A 1,133-nucleotide genomic window follows, 5' to 3' on the forward strand; every position below is an offset into this window, starting at 1 on the left:
TCTCTCTCTCTCTCTCTCTCTCTCTCTCTCTCTCTCTCTCTCTGTGTATGTTTATATCAGTTTTCATATTGACACATTTTATTCAAATGTATATTCCTCACATTAGATAATAAGCTATATGAGTCTCAGTTCAAAAGCACCGGAAGCAAACAATTGCATTTCCTTTGTCTTTTCAGGTTTTAGAAGCACCTCTCTTCATTGGCCAGATCTCACAGTGAATGACAAATATGTGAAAATGGCTCAAATGGTTCTTTGCCTGGACCTGGAATGAAGTTTGTTAGGAATGTGCCAAAAGAACTTCTCAAAAACACGAGAGACCTGACATCACAGGAGAAAATGTCAGACCTAAGCCTCTCCCTTACTGTCATCAGTACTGTGGTTGTTTTTCCCTTCATAATATAGTGTGTCATCCTCCACAGCTCCAGGAATTCACGGGACTGGGCTGGCAAAGGAATGGAAAAGAGGACAGACATAAACACATGCACAGAATAGTTGGGGTCATGGACTGGACTCTCTGATGGGGAAGCTGCTGCAACCCCAGAAAAGCAGCGTGTTTTTGAAGATGCGTTTGAACAGGGAGGCAGGGTTATTATTACACAGAGCTGAAGGGGAGGCAGGGTTATTACACACAGATTAACAAGGAGGCAGATTTAGCTAATCTTGGTAGGGGGGGATCAGTCAATATGGGCATAAACCTCCTGGAGGAGAAAGCTACAGTGGACATCCTCTGCATACACAGTCAACATTTGTCCTTAGACCCAAGGAAGGCTCTGTTAACACTCCGAACTTACCCAAGGGAGGTTTTGCTCTTCCCGTGGTGCTGAGGCGTTGGTCCTTAACATGCCTGTGCCCATGTTAGCAGCACACATTTATTCAAGACTTAGTTAGCTCCCTACGATATAGTCCTTTATTTATTCAACTTTTTGTTCTACTATTTTTCATCAACTGTCCAAGTCTGTCAGTGGTAGCCATCCTTATTATAAAGAGGAGGAAAAGTCCGGCTTTATCCCAGGCTTTTTTCAGACCCGGGCCAGCTGGCCTTGGTGAGTTCCCGATAGAACATCCCCATTGTCTCAGTGTGTGGGTGCACCCCTCGCGGTCCTGAGTTCCTTGCTCGTGCTCTCTCTCCTTCT

This window comes from Alexandromys fortis, unplaced genomic scaffold (genome assembly GCF_014885135.2).
Source record: "Alexandromys fortis isolate MF-2015 unplaced genomic scaffold, M_Fortis_MF-2015_v1.1 scaffold_14, whole genome shotgun sequence".
NCBI classification, from domain to species: Eukaryota; Metazoa; Chordata; class Mammalia; order Rodentia; family Cricetidae; genus Alexandromys; species Alexandromys fortis.